At 49.6% G+C, this 21,179-nt stretch overlaps 2 long non-coding RNA genes across 3 annotated transcripts; one reads left to right on the plus strand and one right to left on the minus strand.

Annotated features, from left to right (window-relative positions):
• Positions 1-3,469: 3,469 nt before the first annotated feature.
• LOC129496098 (uncharacterized) lies at positions 3,470-11,719 on the minus strand. Its single transcript, XR_008661664.1, has 3 exons — positions 11,385-11,719; positions 4,185-4,556; positions 3,470-3,703 (listed from the first exon to the last, which is right to left on the minus strand). It is a non-coding gene; the product is annotated as an uncharacterized LOC129496098 (long non-coding RNA).
• Positions 11,720-12,133: 414 nt separating this feature from the next.
• Positions 12,134-15,872, plus strand: LOC129496099 (uncharacterized). 2 transcript variants are annotated; one of them, XR_008661666.1, is made up of 3 exons: positions 12,134-12,170; positions 12,618-12,758; positions 13,312-15,872. It is a non-coding gene; the product is annotated as an uncharacterized LOC129496099 (long non-coding RNA). The 2 variants fall into 2 exon arrangements; XR_008661665.1 differs by lacking the exon at positions 12,134-12,170 and having other exon boundaries at positions 12,181-12,758.
• Positions 15,873-21,179: the final 5,307 nt, after the last annotated feature.

Below are 21,179 nucleotides of genomic sequence, written 5' to 3' on the forward strand. Positions count from 1 at the left end.
GGCCTCAGCCCCGACGCTGTCTGTGCTCCTCTCCGGAGGTGTCCTGCTCCTTCTCTCACCTAAGAACAACCTGTGTCCCCCACCACGGCCACGGCTCCCTGCGTGCCCTGGACCCCATCCTTCCTCATGGGCATCACCTCCGAATTCTCCCCTGGCTCCCAGATGTGGTCTGGGACAGTTCCCACTGTCTCCCGGATCCTTTCCAGCGAAGCCCAACCTGCTCGAATGCATCTTCTTTAAAAGGAAAGAAAACCCTGCCAGGTTGCCGGCGCGCCCCCCTCCACCTCTTCGCTGCCGTTTCCAGCAAAATGTCTTGAAAATGAGCAAGGGTGGGCCTGGCGCTCACTCTACCTTGAACACGATCAGGTGCTCCTGCACATCCCCGAGCAAGTGCTCCTGTCCCGGGCGTCGCTGGCATCTGCATGGCCAAATCCAGTGATCTGTTCTCATCTTGCTGGACCGCAGGGCAGCTTGGACACAGGGGGGCCCTATCTATCCCCTTTATTTTTTTTTTTAAGATTTTATTTATTTATGAAAGACACACACACACAGGCAGAGACATAGGCAGAGGGAGAAGCAGGCTCCATGCAGGGAGCCTGATGTGGGACTCGATCCTGGGTCTCCAGGATCACACCCTGGGCCAAAGCAGGTGCTAAACCACTGAGCCACCCAGGGATCCCCTATCTATCCCCTTTAAATGTTTCCTTCACCTGCCCCCCCCCTTTTTAAGATTTAATTTACTTATTCATTAGAGAGAGAGAGAGAGAGAGAGAGAGAGAGACAGGCAGAGGGAGAACCAGGCTCCATGCAGGGAGCCTGATGTGGGACTCAATCCCAGGACCCCAGGATCATGTCCTGGGCTGAAGGTAGACGCTAAACCACTGAGCCACCCAGGGATCCCCCACCTCTTCAAACTACCCCCCCACCTCCTTTGCTGGACCCCCCCCTTCCCTACCCCTAAAGGATTTTGGATTTTGACCTTCCAGTAGCTTTGAGCCAGGCGGGCAGGCACCGTTCCAACTAAAGGTTGGAGTGGCCCGATGCAGTCTTCAGGTCACTTCCGTGTTCTAACAGTCCTCCCCAGGTGACCTCCCCTGGCCCCATGACATTGAACACACATCTAGACACAGATACCTCCCAATCTTAGGAGATTCATTATGCTGCTGTTGGGTTGAGTATTCTAGGAAATACCAATTAGGCCAAGTTGGTTTAAAGTGTTGTTTAGGTCTTCTATATCCTTACCGATTTTCTACTTGTTCTAGCCATTTTTTAAAAAAGATTTAATTATTTATTTGAGAGAGAGAGAGAGAGAGAGAGAGAATGAGGGAGAGGGAGAGGGAGAAGCAGACTCACCACTGAGCAAGGAGCCCCGCATAGGACTTGATTCCAGGACCCCGGGATCATGACCCTGAGCTGAAGGCAGATGCTTAACCAATAAGCCAGCCAGGTGCCCTGTTCTATATATTCTTTTTTAAAAGATTTTATTTATTTATTCATGAGAGACACACAGAGAGAGAGAGGCAGAGACACAGGCAGAGGGAGAAGCAGGCTCCATGCAGGGAACCCGATGTGGGACTTGATGCCAGGACTCCAGGATCACGCCCTGGGCCAAAGGCAAGCCCTAAACCGCTGAGCCACCCAGGGATTCCCTGTTCCTCTATTCCTAATAGTGTTATTTGCCCCATAATTTACTTTGATTATAGCATAGCCACTCTGGCTTTCCTTTGATCAGTGTTGGCATGGTCTGTCTTTTCCCATCCTTTATTTTTTTTTAACTTATTTGGGCCTTTGTATTTAAAGAGGGTATCTTACAGGCAGCACATAGTTGGTTTTTGCTTTTTAAAAACCCTGTGTTGGGATCCCTGGGTGGCTCAGCAGCTTAGCGCCTGCCTTTGGCCCAGGGCGTGATCCTGGAGTCCCGGGATCAAGTCCCACATCAGGCTCCTTGCGTGGAGCCTGCTTCTCCCTCTGCCTGTGTCTCTGCCTCTCTCTCTGTGTTTCTCATGAATAAATAAATAAAATCTTAAAAAAAAAAATCCTATGTGACAATCTACTGGCCCTCCCCTGGGCTGCTTGAGAGCTACCCGTAGGCCCCAGGAGAACAGTCTTTATAAACATAGGTCAAAGTGGTCAGTTCTCTGTGGCTTCACACACCTTTTAGTTGGAGAATGGTTCTTGGCTTGCCCACTTGGGCCCTGAGTGATCTGGGTCCTTGGCTTGCCTCCAAAGCCATCACCTACCTCTGTCCACCTTGGTGTGCTGACCCTCTGTTGTCCCCAGTGATACCAAGCATGCCTCAGCCTGGGGGTCTTTCCCTTGTTCTAGAATGCTCTTCCTCCAGAGTCCTAAAGGGTTCACGCTTTCTCTTCATCAGCACCTTCTCTTCATCAGCCGTCTGCTCAAGAGGACCTCTTTGACCACCTTCCCCACTACTTGCCCCTTTATCACCTTATTGTCTTCAGAGCATGTTTCTCTGCACAATACTTATCTGTGCTTCTCACTCACGGTGAATGCCCCCAACTAGAATCTGATTCCATGAGGTCAAGGACTTTCTCTTGATAATGGCAAATCTTAGTATGTCTGTGCTTGGAACTGCATCTTGCTCTCCCATTTATTGTGGAATAAATCTTTGGGGCATGAGTAAATAAACAGAGTACGTTTGTTCTCTCCAGGTGAATTACACTGTGATTCTAACAGAACTAAAAAACTAAGAAAAAAAAAAGTATTATTCAGCAACTAAGTTATATACACATCAAAGCCTTCTTCTTAAAAAAAAAAAAAAGCCTTCTTCTTCTTAAGAACCTGTCACAGCTTATTTCTGTAACGTTACAAATGTGCACTAAGTGCCCATGTGTCACATACACACGTCAACCCTGGGTCTAATTCAAGCCTTTGCAGTTTACCTCCATTCCTGATCGAAATGTCACCCCTTCCTCTCCTCAAGACTTTTTTTTTTTTTTAAAGATCTTATTTATTTATTCATGAGAGAGAGAGCGAGGCAGAGACACAGGCAGAGGGAGAAGCAGGCTCCCTGTGGGGAGCCTGACGTGGGACTTGATCCAGGATCAGGCCCTGGGCTAAAGGCGGCACCAAACCACTGAGCCACCCGGGCTGCCCCTCCTCAAGACTTTAAGAAGAGGGGGATCCCTGGGTGGCTCGACAGTTTGACGCCTGCCTTCGGTCCAGGCATGATCCTGGAGTCCAGGGATCGAGTCCCGCGTCGGGCTCCCTGCATGGAGCCTGCTTCTGTCTCTGCCTCTCTTTTTCTCTCTCTATCATGAATGAATAAATAAATAAAATCTTAAAAAAAAAAAGACTTTAAGAAGAGGGGATATGAATACGAAGTTCTCAGTGCATCCTCATGAAGATTGTTGGGATATCTGGGGACTTGGGAGGTCATTTGTTGGGGGTTGAACTGTGTCCACCAAAAGACACACAGGACAGTAAAAATGATTCTGCAAACTGAGATTATGCAAAGCAATCTTTTTATTTTTTATTTTATTTTAAAAGATTTTATTTATTCATGAGAGACAGAGAGAGAGGGGTGGAGATACAGGCAGAGGGAGAAGCAGGCTTCCCACAGAGAGCCTGATGCAGGACTCGATCCCAGGACCCCGGGATCACGCCCTGAGCCAAAGGCAGCGCTCACCCACTGAGCCACGCAGGCGTCCCCATGCAAAGCAATCTTGATAGTTGCAGGACACTGTGAATACACAGAAACCCCCAAATCATACACTTTAAAATGATTAAAGTGGTGAATTTTATCTCAATACAAGTAATTTTTAAATGGACACGTGGAGAGAAAAAAAAATCTGCCGGACCAGTGTGATTGTTCAGTGACTTCCCAAACATTACAAACTTTCCCCTTGGTTATAAATACACAGGCAAATAGAAATAGTAAAACTAATATTTATTTACTACACTCTAACTTAAAATATCAGAGGCATTGAGAGTGATGGTGCTTATTTCTTTGTTCGAAAAGCAGCACAGGTGGTAAAATCGGAACGACCCAGAAAGATGAGCGTGTCTCTGCACAACACGGACACACAAGTCTGTGGGGCAGTCCCTGTTTGCCCAGCGGTGTGGACGTACTTGATGCCACAGGACTGGCCACGTGGAAGCAGTTAAGGTGGTGCACTGCATACTACGAGGATTTAACCACAATTATAAGAAAAAAAACTTACCAGGAGCAGTATGAGCAGGGCTTGCCTGTTCCGTGGTGTAACCTAGGATGCGCTGCGAGCATCTCTTCTGGGCCTTTCCCAGCTGTCACCGGCCCTCCCGGGTTGGGATCAGCTCCAGCGTTGCCTGTGCTCTTGGAGCCGTGGGAAGCATCTCCGAGGGCTCCTTCGGTGTGAAGTCTTCCCGATGGCACTGGCTCGGGACACGGTCCTTCTCGTGGCGTGGGCCTCGCCAGGCTCCTCTGGCCGCTTGCATCTGCGCCCCTCGGCGGCGCTTTCTTCTGGGACCCCGATTGTGACCTCCAGGGTTAACACTCCTCTTCCTCGCTGCTGGCTCACCTGGGACAGCCAGGTCCCTGCTTCCGGGATGCACTTCTGTAAAATATCAAGTGTATTTGTCACGGAAGAGGGCACACCTACCGATTTCGCTGGCTGTGTGGGAACCGAGGAGCACGCGTGGTGACCAGTGACCCACGGACTTTGCAAGAAGCGCCAGGTGGTCGCTGATCACGATGCACAGCTGTCATTCATGAAGTCATCTGCGGGCTGGAGAGCTCCCCGAAGTCTGTACCCGGGGCAGCTACTCGGTTAAGACACAGGGTAGCTGGTACTTGAACTGAGTTGTTGGGGGACTAATGTGATCTAATTAGACCGTAGTAATGAAAATTTCTGCATATTGGAACCATGCAGAGCAGGGACCGCGTATATTGAAATCCTGCCCCCCCCCCATCTTACTTTTCCTTCTCTGCATTCAAGGGGGACTTCTTGGCCTGGGGCTGAAGCAGAAGGGGCCTGTGGATCTTCTGAACTTTGTTTTTATTTTCCTCAAAACCCAAGCCCTTAGGAGAACAAGGGGAATGGAAGAGGGACAGCAGAACTGGTGTCTTCCTTGTGGGCAAGGTGTCCTGGAGAAGCAGGGTTGATGAAGCATCTTGGACCACGGGGCCATTCCCCTGGTCTAGGGTGAGGAGGTTCTGGGCCTGCTGCCTCCAGTGCCCAGTGAATGATGCAGGAGGGGTATGGCACCCAGGTGACAGGACCCTAGCAGGCAGGCTGCCCAAAGAGGCCCACATGCCCAGCAAGGCTGCGGACAGCACTGGAGTGTGGGACTCCATGGGGCCGGCAATGACCAGTGTGGACAGATAGGCCGTGGCAGCAGGCACCCCACAGGGCCCTATCCCTGCATGAGTCCTGACTTAGGAAGGGGGCAGGACTCTGAAACTGGTGTCCGTGGTGCGCTGCCCATGGCATCGTGGAATGTGAGGCTTGGGCCAGAAGCGAGGCTGTTACAGGAATGGAGTCCGTGGGATTGCCCGCACCCCCGAGTCTGTGGCTGGAGTCGTGCCCGTGATGCCTGGGCTGTGGCACCACTGTGATGAGCTGGCCGGTCCGAACTGCTACATTCACAGCACTAGAGACGGAGGTTATTACTGCTGCAGTTTGAGGACGTGGAGGTAGCAGGTTCAGAGCGGAAGTAATTGTTTAAGGTCTCACAGGTAACGAGGCGGAGCAGGGGTTCAGACTCAGATACTGTCCTTGCCTGGAGACTGTAAACCCCTAGAAGGGCATGGGCTGGATCCTGTTCCATCATTTTACCATTCCCCAGTGTAGCACCAGGCATGGGCCGGCCTCCAGTGCTCCCTCCCTCTCTCCCAAATGTTGACCAGCACCTGCTCCCTGAGCTTGTTTTCCATCTACAGAGCATGAACTTGGTGCAAACCGTGATCTGAGGGTGCTTAGAGGAACAGGTGCCGCTGTCAGCCTGCGGGGACCCAGCCCAAGCCAGAGGCATCCTGAAACCTAGTGGCTTCTCAGTGTAATTGCAGGCCCCAGCCCCTGATCCCCAAACTCCAGGGCTCTGGTCCTGTTCCTCTCCATCCCTGGGGGGTGAGGGGAGTGTGTGTGGGGGTGTCTGTAGCTGCCTGCTGCCCTCGTTGACTTTCCCTCCTTGCCAGCAGGGCAGTGCTGGGCTAGAAACTGAATAGGCTCTGGTGGATATTTACTCAATTTTATTTAATTCCATAAGATATGGGGCGCCCGGGTGGTTCAGTCCATTAAGCATCTGCCTTCTGTTCTGGTCATGATCCCAGGGTCCTAGGATTGAGTCCTGCATCGAGCTCCCTGCTTAGTGGGAGTCTGCTTCTCCCTCTCCCTCTGCCCTTTGTGCTCTCTCAAATAAACAACCAAAATCTTTTTCAAAAATTCCGTAAGATCTTTCACCCCAGGACCTCGGGATAGGCAGAGGCTGAATCTCCTTCCTTCTTGCTGAGGGAAGCCTACTGCTGGCCTAAAGCAACCACATGACCATCCAAAAACCTGCTCAGGTTAAGCATACAAGTGTTTACTTGGAAGAAAGAACCTCCTACTTCAAAGAATGTAAAATTTTACAGAGACAACCACAAAATTCCAGCAGAATGCCCTGGGTCTGGTGAGGTGCAAAGCACAGGACACAGTGTCCTGCTAGGTTAGGATTTTGTTTGACTTCAGTGCAATGGTCACTTTCACCATGACTGGAGGCAGGGGAACACGTGTACATTTTTATTGACAAGACAAAACCCTTCTTCACCCTAAAAGGGATAGGACATAAAATGGCTTATCAGAAGATGTTATAATTTTATCTCAGCAGCTGCTGGCATCTCCTGGCACTGCCAGCCAGTTTTTCTTTTAAGTTTGACATCAGTTGGTGTTTCTCTATGTTGAAAACTCTAGTATTTATTTTTTAAGATTTAATTTTTAAGTTAATCTCTGTACTCAACGTGGGGCTTGAACTTGTGACCCTGAGATCAAGAGTCACATGCCCTACTGATTGAGCCAGCCAGGCGTCCCTAGTGTTTTCTAAGTTGAGCAAGCAGAGGACCACGAGTAAGACATCGAGCCTCCCTGCACTTCCATTCCTCACCTAGAGTGAAGACAAAACAAAGCAGGACCCCGTACTGCAAAGCATGTTGCCCAGTATGGCACAGGCAGGTGTGCGTGGCAATTTGGAGGCCTGGGGCTGTCAGTGGTTTTTTTTTTGTCTTTTTGTTTTAAAGTAGGCTCCATGCCCAGTGTGGGCATGGCTCATGACCCTCATGACCCTGAGATCAAGAGTTGCATGCTGTAGTGACTGAGCTGGCCAGGTGCCCCGGTCAATGGCTCTTGTAATGAAAATGGGTGCTAGGGTCAAGTAAGATCAGGAATCGCTGGATTAGACAAAGCTTAACCAGTTTTTTTCACGAGAGGAATTCTCAGAGCCTCTAAAAGGTCCTTTGAATCTTTGGGGGGCAGAGGAAGATGCAACATCTCCCAAGTTACTTGCTATGGGGCTCTTTTTGGGGGGAACATCAAAGCCCAGCCCCTGTGGGGTTAGAGATCTATGGTGATACTTAGGGAAACTATCTTACAATAGAGAGCGATGTGCTTAATAAACATGGCCATTATTGTAGGGTTTTTGTTTTAAGAAGGTGACTAACCCGTCCTTTTGCTAGTCCCTTTTTTTTTTTTTTAAGATTTTACTTATTCATGAGAGAGAGAGAGAGAGAGAGAGAGAGAGAGGGGGCAGAGACACAGGCAGAGGGAGAAGCAGGCTCCATGCAGGGAGCCCGATGTGGGACCCGATCCCAGGACCCCAGGATCACCCCCTGGGCCGAAGGCAGGAGCTAAACTGCTGAGCCACCCAGGCGTCCTACTAGTCCTCATTTTGACCAGATGGAGTATCCTGCAGCCACACACCAGCCTCAACCCGTGGCTTGTCGAAGGACACACCTCCGTTATGAGGATGGTTTTGGAGTTAGGGCTGGTTGCAAGCCCTGCAATGGGTGGTGAGAAGGGCCTGGCTCTGACAGGATCCTGGCACTGCTACTACCAGCTGTGTAGCCTCCGGTGAGTCCCTTAACCTCTCTGTGCTAAGTGCCCCTTCTTTAAATGAGACTAATGCACATACCTGCCCCTGGGGCTGTGCGAGGAATGAAGGAGACCAAGTGGTAAAGCTGCCAGCACGGTGAGTGGTCCATCACAGGCAGCCCTACTAATGCCATTATTAGTAGTAATAGTAAAGGTGATTATGCTGGAACCCCGGCTGCACAGATCGCTGATCTCAAGTCTATGGAGGAAACTTACTTATAAGGCCTCCAAGGGGCACTTTCATTTTGTTTTGAAATATACGGGTTTCCTTTATTGAAGAGCAAAGAGCAGAAGTCTTGCTTAGTATACGTGCTGCCAAAGTAAGTGCCAGAAGTCTTGTTTATATTGCATCTTTATTTCTTCACTTAAAAAAAAAAAAAAACACAACACTGTGGTAAAAAAATACATAAACCTCACAATTTTTACCACGTGTAAGTGTGCAATCGGGCAATCAATCCTTGAAGGACATTTGCAAATCTGTGCAGCTACCACCACCACCCATGTCCAGGATGTCCTCATCATCCCAAACATAAATTCACTTCCCTTTAAACCCTGCTCCCCGCCACCCACAACCCAAGGGAGAGTTCGGACAAGGGACACTGGAGGGTGAAGTTCCTCTCAGTGTCCTGCCTGTGCAAGGACCCAGCATCCTACTCCGCTCTCCTGTCATGCAGAACACCAAAACGCAGCCCCATCCCCAGCATTTACAGACTTAAAGCCAAGGAAAAGGTAAGCAGTTACATGCTGCTTTAACCTCCTCTCTGTATATGGCACCTTCAGGAAAAAGTGAGGTGGACAGCTACATGTGATGTGGTGTCCTTGAGGGGACCCTGGCCCAGAAAAATTAAGGAAAAAGTATGAAAATCTGAACTATGGACTCTAGTTAATAATAATCCATCTATGGGCACCTGGGTGGCTCAGTGGGTTGAGCGTCCAACTCGATTTCGGCTCAGGTGGTGATCTCAGGGGCCCTGTGCTCAGCAGGGAGTCTGCTTGGGGGTTCTTTCTCTCCCCCTCTGTACCTCCCTCCTTTTGTACTCTTGCTCTTTCTAAAATAAATAAATTAAAAAAAAAAGTATCAGCATTGTTTTTCCCCAATTGTAGCAAATGTACAAGACTAATATAAGGCATTAATAACAAGACAAACCGTGTCTGTGAGTGGGGTTATATGAGCACTCTGCACTCTCAATTTTCCTGTAAGTCTTAATACTTTTTTTTTTTTTTTGATTCTATTAAGGGCAGCCTAGGTGGCTTAGTGGTTTAGCGCCGCCTTCAGCCCAGGGCCTGATCCTGGAGACCCAGGATCGAGTCCCATGTCAGGCTCCCTGCGTGGAGCTTGCTTCTCCCTCTGCCTCTCTCTCTCTCTCTCTGTGTCTAGTGAATAAATAAAAAAAAATAGTCTATTAAAGCAGAGAAAGCGAGGCAAGGGGTGTCGTGATGATCGCCCAGCCAGAGAGCCCCTCCTATTGAGGACAAGATGGGGCTGGTGGGTGACTTTGGAACTGGGGGCAAGGCTGTGAAGTGGCCATGCTGCATTGTACGGCAGCAGGCCCCGCCCTTGGCTGTGAGCATCACATCTCTGGGCCCATGGTTCAGCACCCCAACTATACTCCCAGACCACAAGCTTTTTGAGACCTGGGAGCACCAGGTTTCCAGATACTGGGGCTGATGATGGAAATACAGTCCCATTTCAGGGCTGGGAACACAAGTGACAGGTGGGGTCTCCAGGATGAGGGCTGAGTCCCTCTTGGAGGTGCGGCATGGTCCTCTTGCAACCTCTGGCCTGAACTGTCACGGGTAAGCCTCTGAGACCACAGGCTGGGCGTTGTTAGGGCACACCACATGGAGATTTCACCGGTACTGGCCATCCAAGCATGTGTACACCCTGCGTGGCAGCCTCAGAGCTCAGAGACCTGGGCCATGAATGATGCAGAGGAAGATGGGACCAGTCAGGGCCAGCTTTTCCCCATGAAGATTCCACAGCCTAGACTGGGGATCAAAGATGGGAAGATCAAATGGAAGGAGGAGGGCTGCTGCCCTGTCCTGGGCAAAAAATGACAGATGTCAGTGTGGTTTTGGGAACAGAAGGCATAGTGCCTTCTGCCTCGGGGGGGTGGTGGTGTCCAGCTTGGTAAGAAGACAAAGCAACTCATGGTGTGTGTGTGTGTGTAGCTGTCTTAAAGCCCTATAATGGATTTATCTTGGTTAAAATTCCAAGTCCTTTTTGGGGCCACCTGTTACCTCTCTGACTATTGCCTATCCTCAAACCGACAATCGCTGCAGGTATCCACCCACCTCTTGCAAGTGCTGTGCCCTCTGCCTGGATGCTCTTCCATCACTTCCCTCAAACTCCCCTTCTCAGTACGGCTTTCCCTGCCCTTTATGTAAATCTGTCCCCAGCCCCTGGACCTCTTCTGTTTTGTTTTTCCCCCAGTGGATCTCACCAATTCTAATACAGTATGAACTGCATCTTGTTTATTGTCTCTTTCCTGCACTAGAAGGTAAATCCTGGGAGGGTGAGGATTTCTACCTCCTTGCTCAATGCTATATCCCTAGTACCTAGAGAGAAGGGCCTGGGAGCAGGTGTTTGATAGATACTCGCTGAACAGAATGAATGAAGCTGCAGGTGGTTCTCTCCGGGGGGGGGGGGGGGGCCTTGCACATTTCTCCCACGTCTCCTTCCAGGTCTGGCTTCTAGGCTCCTCACTCCCATTGCTTCTCTTTTCCTGGCTCTGCCTGAGACCCTCCTGTCCTTGGTCTAATGGGCTCAAGACACCAAACGGTCGTGCCCTAGTCGGGAGCGGAGCCTGGGAAGCAGCTGGCTCCATCCTCCAAGGTCATCAATCCCGTGAGCAAAAAGGGTGTCATCCGGGCTGGGGTGACCCCGAAAGGCACGGAGAGGGGGTGCTCCTGTTGGCGCGCCCACCTTCGCTTGTCAGGCTGTAGAAGCCACTGGCTGCGGATCAGCAGGCTGGTCAGGCTGATGCCTGGGTTCAACCCCGGCTCCTCCACTTCCCGCCCCGCCTGTGGGCCTCAACTACACTACCAGCCACTCCCTGCTGCTGTCAAGGTTTAGTAACGTGAAATAACAAACAGGCCCCAGGTGAAATCCCCTGTGCTAGGCGGTCCCCGGCCTAATACCCCACCTGACTGCAGCTGCAGCCTCTCCACGAAGGGGACCTGGGACCACCCGGCCAGCACGCACATGACTACCCGGTCATGTGCCCGGCCGACCCCTGGCCCTCCCCAGGGGCAGGCAATCCCCTCTTCCCCTTCCGGGCCCCTTCCGCTTCCTAGTAGCCCCTCGGCGCTCCTTCCTACCTGGCGGGGCGGGACGCTGCCCGCGGGGAATGTCTGAGTCCCATCCTCGAGCTCACCCAGCTGCGTCTCACAGAACTAGGACGAACGCCAGGGGCCCGGCACCGGCGCCCGGGCCGAAGCGGGCCGAGGACGGAGGCCCCGCCCTGCTCAGCACGCCGCTGCACCGTCAGCCCCCGAGGCCCCGCTGCACCGCTCGGGCCACCGCGCGGCCCGGCAGGCGGGCTCCTCCCCCAGCAGGTGACCCACCGGGCCCCCCAGCACCGGCGGGAAGCCCCCTGGCGCCGCCGTCCTCGATTCCGGGCCCGGGCCCAGCGCCGCAGCCCTTTCCCGCCACAGGCAACCGGAGAACGCCTCCGCCGCGGTCACGTGACCGAGAGTCGGTGCGGTCAGGTGACCAAGGGGACCAATCCCTGCGCCCGGAACGGAGAGGCCTCGGGATTGGCCCATCCCAGCCAGGGGGCGGGACTTTGCGCCGAGGCCTGGAAGCCTCGCCCTCCCCTTCCCGCCCGCAGGTTACCCGCGTGAATCTCGTTCCGCCGCGAGACCCGGAGTCGGGCTGGGGCCTGTAATCCCCATAGTGCCCCGGGCGGGAGCGGAGCCGTCGCGTTTCGGGGTGCCCGTCGCGCGCCGCTTGCGTCATTTTCCCGCGCCCTGGGAGCTCTGCTCGCCTCCGCACCTTCATCTGCACCAGGAGCGGCTGGGGCGGGCATGGGCGCGGGCCGGGCGCCCGGGGGTCGGGGGTCGGGGGTCGGGGGTCGGGAGACAGGCGAGGCGGCGCGGCTGGAGGTGAGCGCCCCTGCCTTGGGCACCGGGGAGAGCTGGTGCGGGAGCGGCCAGGGCAGGCCCGAGCAGCAGGTGGAGGCTCGCCGAGCCACGACCGGGCTTCTCCTAGGAAGGAGGAGGCAGCAAAGCGAGCGTTTGATCCTCGGAGGGGTGTTGCGCAGAGTGCGGGGTGGCCAGGCCGGTGTTCGGGGGAGACCGCGCTGAACGCAGCCGGAGCCCGAGCCTGTTAGTGCGAGGCCGGCGGGGAGGAACAGCTGAGCAAAGGCTGGGCCCGGCTCTGAGCTCGTGGGGGAGGCCTTCTGGGCCTCGGTTTCCCCACCTGCAAAGTGCGGGCGTTGTCCTCCCCGGCGTTAGGATCCTCCCACCTCTGACTCAGATTGAGCAGTACTGCAGGTGGATGAGGGTTTGTTTATTATTCTATTTTTAAAGATTTATTTATTTATTTTTGAGAAACACACACAGAGAGAGAGAGAGAGAGGCAGAGACCCAGGCAGAGGGAGGAGCAGGCTCCACGCAGGGAGCCCGACGCGGGACTCGATCCCGGGGCTCCAGGAACAGGCTAGGACGCTGAGCCCCCCGGGCTGCCCCTAGGTGAGGATTCCTAAGTGGTTATAGCGGGGAGAGAGAAAGATCATGGGAAGGGAGGCAGGCGGGGAAGAGCGGGCCACGGAGAGAAATGCACGCACAAAGGGGACATGGACGAGCAGGGGGTCGAGGGGAGAGCAGGACCCAGAGGCCTGCCCGGGTCAGACGGCCATCCCCGGACTCGGAGCCTCGACTGCACGGCTGGGTGGCCTTGCGCAGCTCACCCGGCTCCCTAGGCCGGGGACCAACCCATTACATTAACGTCAGGGGACGCTGCCTTTGCGTTTCAGGGGATGCCTAATCAGGACGCTGTGACTCTGAACAAATTCTGCATTAGCTCATAGGCACATAAAATAATTTCTGGAAATTAGAATTATTCGTCCTTAGAATACTTATATATATATATATAATACAGGTGTATTATACAGAATACAGGTGTGTGACACACTTTGCCTCGTGGGATCGAGCTGGGTGGCTGGCTGGTGTGGGGGGAGAGTGCAGAGGATGGAAGCAAACTTTCTTTGACTTTTTTTTTTTTTTTTGATATTATTCATGAGAGACACAGAGAGAGAGGGAGAAGCAGGCTCCATGCAGGGAGCCCAACGTGGGACTCGATCCCGGGACTCCAGGATCACGCCCTGGGCCAAAGGCAGATGCTCAACCCCTGAGCCAGCCAGGCGTCCCGGACTGTTGTTCTTTTTGAATTTTGACCAGTATGGCAAGTCAGAGAGAGACGTCAGGCCTTCATATATCTGCACTGGCCGTGGCTGGGTACATACCGGACTTGAAGGCCCAGGGAGCACGAGCAAGGGCATGTTCTGCATACCTGGACACCTGAGGCCCGAGCGTCTGCCACCAACACACACTGGTTTTCAGTTGCTTCATCCATAGATCTGGGGACCAATGAGGGCTTTCCAGAGGGCAAAGCAAGGTCTTAGGAGCCCACTGGCCTGCCTCTGAATTCTGACTCTACCTTTGACTAGTGAGTTTGGGTTAATCACATAATCTCTCAGAACCTCAGTGTTCTCATCTGAAAAATGGGGACGAACACCACCAGCCTGTGAGAATTCAGTAAGATGCTGTGTGCACAGGCACAGTCCAGCCTGTCGTCGGCGCTCAGGAAGTGCTGTTTCTGTGTTTCCCCCTCTTCGGGCTTTGAAGAGCCAGTGACTGCCAGGCAGGAGAAATGTAACTGATTAGCTGGTGTTTGTTCCTCTTATCCCACAGAGTTTAATTTCATTGAAAGTCCTTTAGAATGTGTGGTCCTGGAAGCACATGTCGAGGAGGACAGAGAGTTCAGTTTAAGGAACAGTCAGACAAGGGATTATGTAAAAAGGGTTGAAGGGTTGGAGGCTCAAAGCAGGTGTTCCATATGCGGGGGCGTGGCAGGGAGATGGCTGGTGGCCCGCCTCCTGGTGACCCCTGGTGGTGAGAAGGGGGATTACAAGTCTGCGTCACAGCCTAAAGGCAAGCTGGGCCTGGCTGTTTTGGATGCTGTACTGAGGCATTGGACACGATTTCTTTTTTTTATTCATTTTTATTTTTTATTTTTTATAATAAATTTATTTTTTATTGGTGTTCCATTTGCCAACATACAGAATAACACCCAGTGCTCATCCCATCAAGTGCCCCCCTCAGTGCCCATCACCCATTCACCCCCACCCCTCGCCCTCCTCCCCTTCCGCCACCCCTAGTTCGTTTCCCAGAGTTAGGAGTCTTCATGTTCTGTCTGCCTTTCTGACACGATTTCTTTTTCTTTTTTTTTTAATTTTTATTTATTTATGATAGTCACACACACAGAGAGAGAGAGAGAGAGGCAGAGACACAGGCAGAGGGAGAAGCTGGCTCCATGCACTGGGAGCCCGACGTGGGATTCGATCCCGGGTCTCCAGGACAGCGCCCTGGGCCAAAGGCAGGCGCTAAACTGCTGCGCCACCCAGGGATCCCCCTGACACGATTTCTTAATAAGGTGATGTCTGTTTGTAAAATCAGTGCAGGTATGCCAGAATGTTCCAGAAAGATAGATGTCCTTAGAATACTTATATATATAATGTTATATATATAACGTTAATAGGTGAAGAAACTTATAACGTTTTATATATATAAATATATAAATACACACATATTCTATGATATTTGGTATATATTACATTTTAAGTTACTATATATATGGGTACGCACATACTACGATTCTATGCACACTGTTTGGGAACTTCCTTGTTTCATCCAAACATAGATGTGCTCAAATCAGTCTCCATTTGGAACAGCGAAAGCCTCTACAAATTGTCTCCTGTGCACTTTTAACATTCTTTAACGCATTCCTTCTTTGAGCACACCCTATCCTGGCAGGGTGTTTTCACATGTATCATGTGTGGAGTTATGACCTTGTTTTTGTCCTTGTTTGGAGATTAAGTATGGATTAAGGAGAAGCTTGTGGGTGCCACATTGACATGGGGTGGACTTGTGATAGATCGTTTTCTATGGTAACTTGGCTGGGCCATGGTACCCAGATATATGGTCAAACGTATTCTGGATGTTTCGGTAAGGGTGTTTTGGGAAGAGATTAACATTTAAATCGTGGGCTTTGAGGAAAGCAGATTGCTCTCCATAATGTGGATGGGCCTCATCCAATCAGTTGAAGGCCAAAATAGACCAAAAGTCTGACAGCGGATGGCCTTCAGCCTTGAACTGCACCACTGGCTCTTCCCTGGATCTCTGGAATGCCAGACTACCTTGCAGATTTTGGATTTGCCAGCCTCTGTGATAACATGAACCAGTTCCTTAAAATCTGTTGTCCATCTGCCCATCCATCCGTCCATCGAACCTATTGGTTCTATATCTCTGGAAAACCCTGATTAATAACAGCATGGTTAAGTGGAGGTTCTTCAAGCATTTTTTAAAATCACTTCTGGTTTAGACTTTCTTGTCTGGGGTTAGAGTTATATTTTCCTAGAAAATTATCCATTTCAAATGGGTTTCAAATTTATCTACAACTATTGTGCAAAGCAGTCTCTTATGATTTTAAAAAATGTCCTCTGTATTAATGCTTATTTTTCATTTGTTATTATTTACTTTGGATATTTAGGGGTTGACGTGCCATTAAAAAAAAAAAACAACTGGCTAGTGACTCATTTATTTGTTGATTTTTTTGAAAAGTAATTTATCAGTTTTACTTTTTTTCTGGTTTCAAACTTCACTAAATTTCAACCCTTTTTTCTTTATTCCTACTTTTTGTTTTTTAAAAATTCTTTTCAATTTCTTTTTCTTAATGAATTATTGCTTTTAGAATAATAAAAAATGTTTTTGTTGTTACACTCTGCTTTCTTTTCAGACCAACCCTTGGTGTTCCATTAGATCATTGGACCCAATATTAGTCTTTATTATTTTAAAATTTTTGCTTATTTATTTAAGGCAGGTTTATTGGGATATAGTTTAAATATGGCAAGATTCACACCTTTAAACATAGTATTCTGTAAATTTTGGCAAACACATATAAGCTGTGTGGTCACCACTACAATTAAGATGTGGAGTTTCCCCATCACCCCCAAAAAGCTGCCTATGCCCTTCTGTGGTTGTTCCTTCTTCACCCCAGGTCCTGGCAACCACTGATCAGATTTCTAGAGCTCCTCTGCCCTAAAGATCATAGCAAAAGGAATCAAACATCATGTAGCTTTTGGTATCTAAATTTTTTCACTTAGAATAAAGTTTTTGAGATTCATCCACATTAAATGTATCAGTGGTTCATTCAAAATTTTTTTTTTAATTGGTGAGGAGTATTCCATTGTACAGATACAACCAACTTGTTTTTCATTCACAGTTGGTAGGTATTTTGTGTTTCAATTTTTGGCAATTAAAAGTAAAGCTGCAGGGTGCCTTGGTGGCTCAGTGGTTGAGCATCTGACTCTTGGCCCTCAGCTCAGGTCTCAATCTCAGTGTTGTGAGTTTGAGCCTCCTTAAAAAAAGCCAGCAAAGCTGCTCTAAACATTCTGATATAAGACTGGAAGAAATATGATTTCACTTCTATTGGGTAAACAAATACTTTTTTTTTCTGGTATTTAGGAAGGCTTACAAATGGAATGATTGGGCCATATGGTAAGTGGAAAGTATATGTTTAATCTGAAAGAAACTACCAGATTGATTTCCAAAGTGGCCACACCATTTCACATCCTCACCAGTGATGAATGAGAGCTCCTGTTACCCTACCTTCTAAATACTTGATGTTGTCAGGTTTTTAATTATAGTTATTCACGTAGCTGTAGATTATAATGATTTTAATTTACGTTTTCCTAATAACTAATGTTAGACATCCTTTTACTTTCTGCTTTTTTTTTTTATTTACTTATGATAGTCACAGAATGAGAGAGAGAGAGAGAGGCAGAGACACAGGCAGAGGGAGAAGCAGGCTCCATGCACTGGGGGCCCGATGTGGGACTCGATCCCGGGTCTCCAGGATTGCGCCCCGGGCCAAAGACAGGCGCCAAATCGCTGCGCCACCCAGGGATCCCTACTTTCTGCTTTTAATAATATTACCTTGTTGCTTTTTTTTTTTTTACCTTTTTTTAAAAAATTTTTTTACCTTGTTGCTTTGTAACTTAAAAAAAAAAAAAATTTAGGGGCCCCTGGGTCGTTCAGTCGGTTGGGCATCTGCCTTCAGCCTGCTTCTCCCTCTTCCTCTGCCCACAGCTCCCCCTGCTTGTGCATGTGTGCTCTCTCTCTGTGTCAAATAAATATAATCTTAAAATATTTTTTTTTAATTTATTTATTTGAGAGAGAGAGAGTGAGCAGAGGAGGGGCAGAAGGAGAGGGTGAGAAGCAGACTCCCTGCTGAATGTGGAGCCCAGCACAGGGCTTGATCTCACGACCCTGAGATCCTGCTCCAAGCTGAAATAAGTCCAATGCTTAACCAACTGAGCCACCCAGACTCCCCTTTTTGCAGCTTTTTATGTTGGATATTCAACTTATTTAAAATTTTTTGATATGGATTTTTAAAGCTATGAATTTACGTCTAAGTATAATGTTGGCTGCATCCCACAGATTCTGATATGTCATCGTTTAGTTACTATTATTCTGAGAAATGCTGCAGTGAATTTGTATTTCTCTCTTGATCTTGGAGTTATTTGGTGGGTTAAAATTTTCTAGGTGGAAAGACCTTTGAGGACGTTTTGTTCTTAATTTCCAGTTTTGTCACATGGCGGGCAGAGTGCTGTTGTGTTATTCTGTTTGGAATTTCAGATTTTTGTGGCTTAGTGTGTGATCAGTTTTCATAAATATTGCAGGTGAACTTAAAAAGCAGTGTTCTCTGATTTAAAGACTAGACTTTGATGTCCATCTGCATGATCCACCTTATTTTATTTAGATCTACTTTGCTTCTAAATTTTTTTAAAAAATTTTCTCTTTTTAATTTGATGTCTGAATCTGAGAGACATTAAAGCCTCCTTCTTTAAAAAAACTTGTTTTTAAAAGATTTTTATCTATTTGAGAGAGAGAGAGAGAGAGCATGTGTGGGGGGGAGAGGGGTGGTGGCACAGAGTGAGAGGGAGAAGCAGCAGGCTCTGGGCTGAGTAGGGAGCTTGATGCGGAGCTCGGTCCCAGGACCCTGGGATCATGGCTTGAGCTGAAGGCAGATGCTTGACCACCTGACCCCCTGATTTTGTGGTTTTCTGAAGCTTGTTCTGCAGGATGTTCCTCAGGAAGGGCTCAAGGGAAGGAACTCCTGCATCCTTGTAATTCTTTCTCTGCTTTTCAAAGCCAATTATCAGATTCACTGGCTATAAACAAAAACAAACAAAAAAACCCTAATCATCCTTGCCTCCTATTTTCTTGGAAATCTTGAACACGTTGCTCCGTTGTGCTTAACACAAGATGTCAGATGAAGCCACCTGGGCCTGTTTTCCCAGTCTTCAGCCTTGACCCGGTGATCAAAGGGTACATTCCACTTGAGGGACTGGAGTGTCACCTGCCACCTCTAACCTTATCGACCCCCTGCGTAGAATTCCTTACCACCTTCTCACTGCCTGCAGGCTAGAGTCCAAATTCCTTAGAAGAATTGGTGGGCTTCAGTGACCCAGGCCTGCAGGGTCGAGGCCACTCTCCCTGGCCACTCTGGTGACAGCCTAGCCCAGCAAAACTTCATGCCTCCCCCATCCATGGATCTTTTATGTGTCCCTTTGCTTGGAGCATCCCCCACTTTCATGGGGGGAGCCCGCCTGTAGTCCTGCCCATTCCCTGTCGTGATATGCACATTTGAACCTGATTTGCTGGGCTGTCCTGGTTACACAGAAGTGGGATGTCTGTGTTGCTCATCAGCACCTCGCTGCTGAGCATCAAAATGTTGCAACGAGCAGGCGTCCTGTTCCCACGGCCCTTCCTGCTGCAGACACACAGTCCCTGGTGTGTGTCCCAGCCCTCTGCACCCTCAACCACTTCACCCAGTGAGCCAAGTACCCTGTTGCATGGAGATGGAGCTGAGTACTAGGGGACAAATGAAAGAGCTGCCGAGGTCCCCATCTACTGGTGGAAGCACTTGACTAAGGAACAAATATAATTACAGATTGTATCAGGGCTCGGAAGGAAATGGGGAGTTCCCAAGCTTGACAGGGTGGTCAGAGAAGGCCTCTCTCAAGAGAAAACACTGACGTTTACACGTGCAGGATAGAAAGAAGTCAGCCATGTGACTCTGGGGATGGGGTGGGCAATGATGGCCTGTGCAAAGGCCCTGGGGTGGAAAAGAGGTGAGAAAGAGAGGCCAGTGATGGACACATGGGATGTGGGAAGGAGTTCAGGCTTCATCTGAGTGCCATGTGAAGCCCCTCAAGGGTTTTAAACAAGAGGGGGATGTGATCACTGTTTTGAGATGCCGTCAAGGGAAGGATAGAGGCCAAGAGCAAAGGTGGGACAGGGCAGGCAGAGAGATGGGTCTGGAGGCACAGTCTCCAGGATCTACGACTCCAGGCTGGGTTTCTGGCTTGGCCGAGGGTGTGGGGCTGTGCCACCACCAGATGGAGACAGAGGCAGGGTGGGGCTGGGGGGGGGATGAGTGTCAAGGCCATCGTCCCAGGCTCCCTGAGGCCCCAGGGCCTGCAGGCCCAGACATCTGGTGACTGGAATCCTTTTGTCCTCACTGAGGTCAAATTTTCACCCTGGGAGGCTGCATTTAATTTTGATTTTTTTTTTTTTGTACTCAAGTTTTGCAAGGTCAAATATGGTAGAAAATATGGGCACTTCTTCTTTTTTTGTTTTTAAAGATAGAAAATGTGTGGCTATAGATGACTGAGCATTTCTGGTCCATCCCGAACAACAGAACGAAGATGATTCCAAAGGCTTCTTACAAATGTTCTGGGAAACTTAGGTTTTAATATGGGACAATTTTTCTATTCAGGAAACATCTGAATTTTTACTTAGTAAAAATGTTTCCATAAGAGGCTCACTACCTATCTCAAACAAACCTTTCAAGTATGCAATTCCTCGAGGCATTAAGAAAAATCCACAACCTAGAAAGAACGCAGGGGCAGCAGCATAAGGGGCTGTCCACAGCTACACTACTCTGAGGTCCTATTAAATGCGTCCAACCTTTTTTTTTTAAGATTTTATTTATTTATTTAAAGTGATTTATTTTAAATATTTATTTATCCATGAGAGACAGAGACAGAGAGAGAGAGAGAGAGAGAGAGAGAGAGAGAGCGAGAGCAGAGGGAGAAGCAGGCTGCAATGCAGGGAGCCCGATGCAGGACTCGATCCCGGGACTCGATCCCACGCCCTGGGCCGAAGGCAGGCGCTCAACCACTGAGCCACCCAGGCGTCCTGAGCATCCAACTCTTGATTTCAGCTCAGGTCATGATCTTGGGGTTGTGGGATCAAGTCCTGCATCTGGCTTTGCACTCAGCGGGGAGTCTGGTTGTGATTCTCTCTCCCTCTCCTTCTGCCCCTCCCCCCCCCGCAGTTCGTGCTCAAATAAATAAAATCTTAAAAAGAAGAAACCCCCAAACCTCCACGTCCAACCCGCTGGGTTGCAGCACTCACTAGTTAGAGGCTTTCTTTCTCTGAGTCTACTTCATTTTCTGTAAAACGAGGACTTTGAAGTAGACCAGGGTTCCCAGAATTCTGGATTTCATAGGTCAGGAGCAGAGTAGGATTGGGGAGGAAGACACAGGATCGCCACCCCTTTCCAAGTATGAAATTATAGAAGAAACTACTATAATTTATGTTTGCCATTTCATGAAGGTACACTGTAGGGCCAGAAGTGGAGGAAGAGCATGTCCGTTGAAGGATAATAAGGCTTTAATGCAATTCATTTTCGAGGAACCGACTTGGCTGGTCTTTTCTCGTCCCTTGATGAGGACATGAAGCACTCAGTCATGCTCTGGGGCGCAGATGGGCGGTGGCGACCCACGCCCTGTCAACAGAGACCTGACGCAGGCCCAGTGTCGC

Source organism: Nyctereutes procyonoides, unplaced genomic scaffold (assembly GCF_905146905.1).
Source record: "Nyctereutes procyonoides isolate TBG_1078 unplaced genomic scaffold, NYPRO_anot_genome, whole genome shotgun sequence".
In the NCBI taxonomy this organism is placed as follows: domain Eukaryota; kingdom Metazoa; phylum Chordata; class Mammalia; order Carnivora; family Canidae; genus Nyctereutes; species Nyctereutes procyonoides.